The sequence below is a fragment of the Triticum aestivum genome, chromosome 4A (genome assembly GCF_018294505.1).
Source record: "Triticum aestivum cultivar Chinese Spring chromosome 4A, IWGSC CS RefSeq v2.1, whole genome shotgun sequence".
NCBI classification, from domain to species: Eukaryota; Viridiplantae; Streptophyta; class Magnoliopsida; order Poales; family Poaceae; genus Triticum; species Triticum aestivum.
In genome coordinates, this window is record NC_057803.1 from 258,589,776 (window position 1) to 258,597,262 (window position 7,487).

The following is a 7,487-nucleotide window of genomic DNA, read 5'->3' on the forward strand; positions in this document are numbered from 1 at the left end:
TTATAACTTAGGCGAGTGCTTCGACTGCAGCTAAGCCTCCGAGTGAAAGTCTGGCTTACCACTCGGTAGGATTTTTATAACTTAGGCGAGTGCTTGGACTGCAGCTAAGCCTCCGAGTGAAAGTCTGGCTTACCACTCGGTAGGATTTTTATAACTTAGGCGAGTGCTTGGACTGCAGCTAAGCCCCCGAGTGAGAGGGTTGCTCTTCACTCGGTAGGATTTTGACAAACTTAGGCGAGTCCTTGGACTGCAGCTAAGCCTCCGAGTGGAAGGCTGGCTTACCACTCGGTAGGATTTTGATAACTTAGGCGAAACGGATTCGCAGCTAAGCCTCCGAGTGGGAGTCTGGCTCACCACTCGGTAGGATTTTTACAAACTTAGGCGAAACGGATTCGCAGCTAAGCCTCCGAGTGGGAGTCTGGCTCACCACTCGGTAGGATTTTTACAAACTTAGGCGAAACGGATTCGCAGCTAAGTCACCCACTGAGGGGGAATTTTATTGGACAAAAATAAAAAGTGACAGAAATTATGGAGGAACTATGACACTATTATTTTGAGGTCCATGAACTACAGAAGTACTTTATTGCAACTCATCCGAGTGATAAAACTTAAGTATAAAATGGGCGGAGTAGCTCCGCGTTCCAAGCTCGGGGCTCGTCGATATTATGCTTGACGTTGTAAAGACGGTACGCCCCGTTGTGGAGAACCTTGGTGACGATGAAGGGGCCTTCCCAAGAAGGAGCAAGCTTGTGTGCTTTGTGCTGATCCACTCAGAGAACCAAATCTCCTTCCTGGAAGGCTCGACCTCTCACATTTCTGGCGTGGAAACGACACAAATCTTGTTGGTAGATGGTCGACCGGATCAGAGCCATCTCCCTTTCTTCCTCTAAGAGGTCGACTGCGTCCTGCCGCGCTTGTTCAGCCTCTGCTTCGTTGTAGATTTCAACTCGGGGAGCATTGTGGAGAAGATCACTCGGCAAGACTGCTTCAGCTCCGTAGACCAAGAAGAATGGAGTTCTTCTGGTCGACCGATTAGGTGTGGTCCGCAGCCCCCAAAGCACTGAGGGAAGTTCGTCGACCCAAGCTCCAGCCGCGTGTTTGAGATCACGCATCAGTCGGGGCTTCAATCCCTTAAGAATCAATCCATTAGCTCGCTCTGCTTGTCCATTCGACTGCGGATGGGCGACTGAAGCGTAGTCGACCCGTGTGCCTTGGGAGTTGCAGAAATCTCTGAATTCCTCCGAGTCAAAGTTCGACCCATTATCCGTAATGATGCTGTGCGGGACTCCATATCTGAATATTAGTTCCCTGATGAAACTAACAGCAGTACCGGTGTCAAGGTTCTTGATTGGTTTAGCCTCGATCCACTTGGTGAACTTGTCGACTGCCACCAGTACGTGCGTGAAGCCACTTCGTCCTGTTCTCCAAGGACCGACCATGTCCAGTCCCCATACTGCGAAAGGCCAAACGAGTGGGATAGTCTTCAGAGCTGACGCAGGCTTGTGCGACATATTCGAGTAGAACTGACATCCCTCGCACTTATCCACTATCTCTTTTGCCATCTCATTCGCCTTTGGCCAGTAAAATCCGGCTCGGTATGCTTTGGCCACGATGGTCCGAGAGGACGCATGATGACCACAGGTCCCCGAGTGGATATCATTGAGGATGAGTCGACCTTCTTCTGGTGTTATGCACTTCTGACCAACTCCAGTCGCGCTTTCTCTGTACAATTGTCCTTTGATTACGGTAAAGGCCTTAGATCGACGGACGATCTGTCGAGCCTCTTCCTCATCCTCCGGGAGCTCTTTTCTCAGGATATACGTGACGTATGGAACTGTCCAGTCGGGAATGACCACCAAGACCTCCATGATCAAGTCGACCACCGCTGGGACTTCAACAACAGTCGGATCCGTGGCACTCTTGGGCTGTGGAGTTTCTTCGGTGAAAGGATCTTCTTTGACTGACGGAGTGTGTATATGCTCCAAGAACACACCACTCGGAATGGCTTCTCTCTTGGAACCTATCTTTGCTAGATCATCAGCTGCTTGATTTTTTAGTCGGGGTATATGATGGAGCTCTAACCCCTCGAACTTCTTTTCCAGCTTCCTCACTACACTGCAGTATCCAGTCATGGCTGGGCTTCTCACGTCCCACTCTTTCATCACCTGGTTGACCACTAAATCCGAGTCGCCATAGACCATCAGGCGACGGACGCCGAGTGAAATGGCCATGCGCAACCCATATAAGAGGGCCTCATATTCTGCCTCATTGTTGGAGGAATCAAAGTGAATCTGGAGCACATATCTGAGCTTATCTCCTCTGGGGGAAACCAGGACAACCCCAGCACCGGAACCATTCAACATCTTAGAGCCATCAAAGAACATGGTCCAATGCTCCGAGTGAACTTCAGTCGGCTGCTGCTGTTCAATCCACTCGGCGAGGAAATCTGCTATTGCCTGGGACTTAATGGCTTTCTTTGCCTCGAACTTGATATCAAGGGGAAGAAGTTCAATCGCCCATTTGGCCACTCGACCAGTTGCATCTCTGTTGTGCAAAATCTCTGATAGTGGAGCGTCGCTGACGACTGTGATGGAATGATCAAAGAAATAATGAGCAACCTTATTTGTGGTCATGTATATTCCATACACAAGCTTCTGATAATGAGGATATCTCTGCTTGGATGGAGTCAAGACTTCAGACAAATAATACACTGGGCGCTGAACTTTGAGAGCTTTTCCTTCTTCTTCCCGCTCGACCATAAGCACAGTACTGACGACTTGTCCTGTGGCTGCGATATAGAGCAACAGAGGCTCTTTGCTGATTGGAGCAGCAAGCACCGGCTGGGTGGAGAGCAGAGCTTTTAGCTCGGCAAACGCTGCATCAGCTTCTGGAGTCCACTCGAACTTGTCTGTCTTTTTCATCAGTCGGTAAAGAGGCAATGCCTTTTCACCGAGTCGTGAGATGAATCGACTTAATGCGGCCAAGCATCCAGTAAGCTTCTGGACATCGTGCACTCGCACAGGGCGTTTCATTCGGAGAATAATGCCAATCTTCTCTGGGTTAGCGTCAATTCCCCGTTCGGAAACGAGAAAACCGAGTAACTTGCCACCAGGAACTCCAAATGTGCACTTTGATGGATTGAGCTTGATATCATATCTTTTGAGGTTGGCAAATGTTTTGGCGAGATCAGCGAGCAGGTCGGAACCTTTTCGTGACTTGACAACAATATCATCCATATAAGCTTCCACATTCCGACTGATTTGAGTGAGTAGACACTTCTGAATCATTCACATAAATGTGGCTCCGGCATTCTTGAGGCCGAATGGCATGGTGATATAGCAGAAGCACCCGAATGGAGTGATGAAAGCTGTTTTTACCTCGTCGGGCCCGTACAGACGGATCTGGTGGTACCCGGAGTAAGCATCTAAAAAAGATAACCTCTCGCATCCCGCGGTCGAGTCAACAATTTGATCTATGCGAGGGAGAGGAAAATGATCTTTCGGGCAGGCCCGGTTGATGTGCTTGAAATCAATGCACATTCGGAGCGACTTGTCCTTCTTAGGAACCATGACGACATTAGCGAGCCACTCGGAGTGGTATATCTCTCGGATAAATCCTGCCGCCAACAGTCGAGCCACTTCTTCACCAATGGCTTTTCTCTTCTGGACGGCGGACCGCCGAAGATGCTCTTTGACTGGTTTTGCAGATGAGTCGACTCTTAGGCGATGCTCAGCCAGTCCCCTGGGAACACCTGGCATGTCAGCGGGCTTCCATGCAAAAATGTCCTAGTTCTCACGGAGGAACTGGATGAGCGCTTCTTCCTATTTTGGGTCGAGTGTTGTGGAGATGCGGGTCGGAGCTGCATCGGGGTCGGTCGGGTGAATGTGAACAGGCTTCGTCTCACCGGACGACTGGAATGCAGACTCTGTGGCGGGTTTCTTTGATCGCAGCAAGTCACTCGGATCTGCGTTTTGCTTGTATTCCTCGAACTCGACCGCTGTCACCTGGGAATCGGCAATCTTGGAGCCCTTCTGAAAGCACTCTTCTGCCTTTTTCCTATCACCGGTGACAGTGATCACTCCTTTGGGGCCGGGCATCTTCAATTTGAGGTACACGTAACATGGTCGAGCCATGAACCGTGCGTAAGCTGGTCTCCCCAAAATGGCATGATATGCACTCTGAAAATCCACGACCTCAAACATCAACTTTTCTTTGCGAAAGTGTTTCGAATCACCAAACACCACATCCAAAGCTATTTGGCCGAGTGACTCGGCTTTCTTCCCTGGTATAACTCCATGAAAGCTCATGTTACTAGTGCTCAGTCTTGACATCGGAATGCCCATTCCTTTCAGTGTGTCTGCATACAACAAATTCAGTCCGCTTCCACCATCCATCAGCACCTTTGTCAGTCGAGTGCCTTCGACCACTGGATCGACCACCAAAGCTTGCCTCCCAGGGGTGGCAATGTGAGTCGGGTGATCAGATTGGTCGAATGTGATGGGTATTTGAGACCATTTCAGATAATTTGCTTTTGCAGGGGCAACCATGTTCACCTCTCGGTTAATGACCTTCAGTCGACTCTTGCTTTCCACATCTGCAAAGATCATCAGAGTGGAGTTGATATGCGGATATCCCTCCCCACTGTCCTCCTTGTCTTCAGCCTTGTCTGACTCCTTCTCCTTGTCCTTAGACTGTTTTCCCTGAAACTGCTGGATCAGGAGTCGACATTGGCGAGTGGTGTGCTTCGGGTAGATGATATTCCCCTCTTCGTCTTTCTTCGTGTGGATGTGACACGGCATATCCATTACGTCATTCCCTTCTTTATCCTTTACCTTCTTGGGGTTCCAGGATCCTTTTGGTTTCCCCTTAAACTTTCCCTGAGTCACGGCCAGAGCCTCTCCAGGAGCTGCCGGTTCAGCCTTCTGCTTTTGTTTCCGACTGGTGTTTCCTTTTTCCGACTGACTCGGCTTGTGCTTGCCGCTTCAGAGTCGGTCTTCTTCTTCGCCGTTGGCGTACTTGGTAGCAATCTCCATCATCTGACTCAAGGTCATGTCACCGGTTCGACCAAACTTCAAACTCAGTTCTCTGTTCTTGACGCCATCTTTGAAGGCGCAGACTGCCTGATGATCAGACACATTCTCCACAGTGTGGTGCAAAGTGATCCACCTCTGAATATACTCTCTGAGAGTCTCATTAGCTTTCTGCACGCAGACTTGCAACTCTGTCAATCCAGCTGGTCGCTTGCAAGTTCCTTCAAACGTTCTGATGAACACTCGGGACAGATCCTCCCAAGTGTAAATGCTGCTAGGAGGTAATTGAGTCAACCATGCCCTGGCAGAACCTTCCAGCATGAGGGGCAAATGCTTCATGGCCACCTCGTCGTTCCCACCACCAATCTGAACTGCCACTCGGTAGTCTTCAAGCCAAGTTTCAGGCTTAGACTCACCAGTGAACTTGCTGACTCCTGTTGCCAACCTGAAATTGGGAGGGATAACTGCGGCTCTGATAGCTCTGCTGAAACATTCAGGACCAGAAACATGCACTCGACTGCTTATGGGTGCATCTCTGTCGAGTCCGCCTCGATGGGCTCTGTTCCGGTCGACCAAGCCTTGCACGATAATGGATCGCGCGTCGAAGCCTGGTTCTCTGGGGTCGACTGGAACCCTTCGCCCTGTACTATACTGACGCCTGTCATCTTGCCGCCGAGGAGCATAAGACCCACCCCTCGGAGGGGAATGGGGCACTCGACGCCTATCATCTCGGTCGAGTCGGTCACCATATTGGCCCCGCCAATTCTCGTGCCCCTCACGCCGCGGAGGCGATCTGGGGCTGTGAGCCGACTGAACTGTATTCGCGGTGACGGATCGACTGTGAATCCTGTTGCGCGACTGTGACACGGCTGAATTCTGATCTCCTGCTGCCCGGAGCAGATCCCTGATCTGCAGCAAACCTCTGCCAGCTTCCGACTGCGAAGGCTGGATGGACTCGGCTATACGGGCCGCAGCTGCTAAATTCTGGATTGGGGTTCGATATACCTGAGTCGGCGGGAAGAGTTGACGTCGATTGGTGTCGGGAACTCGTTGCCGCGCGCGCTCGTCGAGTGCTCGCTGAAGATTCTCCAGTCGAGTGCGTTCGGCCAAGTTGGCCAGACGTGCCTCCTCCAGGGCACGAGCCTCAGGGGTTTCTCCTGCGATGGGAGTACGCAAGGGATCCACGTTCCTGCGGCGAAGTTCCTCTCTTTGCAGAGAGTCGAGTGGCTCGGGCTGGTACTCTTCGTAGCCTCGTGCAGGGTCGCCGCCGTCACCTGCTCCACCATCACAGGCGAAGCCAGGGGGACTGTGGGGCCCGTCGACCATCAAGATTTCCGCCGCTGGATCACTGCTACCGCACTCGGATGCAGTCTCTACGGAGCCAGTCGACAGATCGAACAAGCCGTAGAGAGATTTGTTGGGCTCGATTGCCGCAACTTGGGTGGCGGCCGATTGGCGAGCCACCGCGTGCCTCACCCATCGCTGAAGCCTCGACCGGCCTGAGCGCTTGCGCTGGCGGGAGACCGGGAGGGTGGACGATGGAGGAGCAGACCGATACTGGGTCGACGGTTGCCGCAGCAGAACGCCGCGGACACATGCGCGAAAATGCGTCGCACCGCAGACGGGGAGCGCATCAACGTCGAGTGGAGCCTCATGGAGCCACGCGGAGTCGTCGGCGATGAAGGTGAGAGTGCCGAGACGGATCTCTTGACCCCCGACCAAAACTCCAGCAGACACCATGATGAAAGTACTCGGAAGAATCGCAACTTCTCCACAAAAATCGCTAAAACACCTGCCCCAAGGTGGGCGCCAACTGTCGTGGTTCTAAGCCTGACAGTAGAGTGGGGGGTAGGTATGGAGAGGCAAGGTCCTAGCTATGGAGAGGTTGTAAACACAAGGGATGTACGAGTTCAGGCCCTTCTCGGAAGAAGTAACAGCCCTACGTCTCGGAGCCCGGAGGCGGTCGAGTGGATTATGAGTATATGAGTTACAAGGTGCCGAACCCTTCTGCCTGTGGAGGGGGGTGGCTTATATAGAGTGCGCCAGGACCCCAGCCAGTCCACGTAGGAGAGGGTTTAAGGTGAGTTAAGTCTGGGGCGTTACTGGTAACGCCCCACATAAAGTGCCTTTACTATCATAAAGTCTACTTGATTATAGGCCGTTGCAGTGCAGAGTGCCTCTTGACCTTCTGGTGGTCGAGTGAGTCTTCGTGGTCGAGTCCTTCAACACAGTCGAGTGTGTCCCTCGTTGGTCGACTGGAAGGCGGCTTCTTCTAAGGGTGTCCTTGGGTAAGGTACTTAGATCAGGTCCATGACCCTACCCTAGGTACATAACCCCATCAGGTGGCCCCGCCCCCTCATCGGCCTCGGTGGCTCTACTTCCTCTGCTGTCGCCTTCACTTTCCCGGCAGCAGAGAACCTCCTCAACGGTGCCATGGTTGCGAGAACGAGGGGCGAT